Raw genomic sequence first — 1,295 nt, 5'->3', positions numbered from 1 at the left:
GGAGTTTCATTCTGACAGTACTACCGATAAGGATAATCAATATAATTACCACTAGTTATCTGTGATAATGATAAAAATATATACAAGAGACAATTTTCCTAAACAAAATATAAACAACCCAAACACTGCTCGACTTAAGAGAATAAAAATACTGACATATAATCGCCATAACTAAATATTATAGACGAAACTAGGATACTATGAACTGTAACTGACGTTTTATATATTCTAATTTTGTGAAATAAGTATCATCTGCAGAACCAACACTGAAGCACCAATTGATATTTACATACACTTCATATTCGGTGATGTCAACGCACAGAAAGAAGTGATCTCCGCATGAAGAGTGGCATAGCATAGTCTTCCCTGGAACGATCAGCTTTTCTTGTGTTCTTTCAGTCTCACGAATTCGAAATGGCGTGAACCGGCTTTGATGTTCATACATAAATCACGGTTTTGCAATCGACGAAGCTGCCAAACCCAGTTCAATGTATTTAAGTTTACTGTAAACATCAGTTTTATATTTGTTTGCTATTATAAAGTCGATTAAATTTTAACGTCCATGTCTCGCACTCCCGTTTGAAGCCGCTTTGCCGTGTTAGAACTGGCGTGAACCGGCTGTGGTAAAGAAATGGATTTTTCTTTAGCCGTAAACTTAGCTCTCGGTAAAATGTATTAAGTTGTATATATCAGTTCAAAACTAGACTGAGTTTAAATCTTTCATTCTGGCTGCACGGAATTTTGTTAAAGGATTTCACTTTTAATATTAATCTTTACAGAAATCCTTGGAATGAAAGAGAACCTTATAACGAAAGCCTTTGTAACGAAATCATCAGTGATAATTTCAATTTACTTTACACTCTTTTGCTATTTTATAAGGGTATAGGTTAAAGCCATAATGTATAGGATGAAATGATTTGTTGTTTACACTTAGGTACAGAATACTTTAGGACACAAACACACTATTTTTACTGTATAGAAATAGAAATTAAATTAAAACGGAAAGATGTGGGTTAATAGTGCAAAAGATTGAAATATGGATAACCTGATCCTATTGAATGGGTCTCAGATTCCACGAGTTAAACATTCAAAGTCTTCTATACTGATGTGAATTGCCACATCGATAACCTGGAGTAATTTTCGCCAAACTTTGAGGGAATTATTTGTACTCAGTGATAAATCACAACGAATGTCAATCGCTATTTAACATTTACCGTTTCCCTTGACTAGCAAAATTCCGAAGCCGTGGGATAAAGCAATGTTTCCTTACCTTTTTAGAAAGCTATGTCCCCCCT

This window comes from Penaeus monodon, chromosome 33, assembly GCF_015228065.2.
Source record: "Penaeus monodon isolate SGIC_2016 chromosome 33, NSTDA_Pmon_1, whole genome shotgun sequence".
Lineage (NCBI taxonomy): Eukaryota > Metazoa > Arthropoda > Malacostraca > Decapoda > Penaeidae > Penaeus > Penaeus monodon.
The sequence above is the reverse complement of the archived record's forward strand: the minus strand, read 5'-3'. Positions refer to the sequence as shown.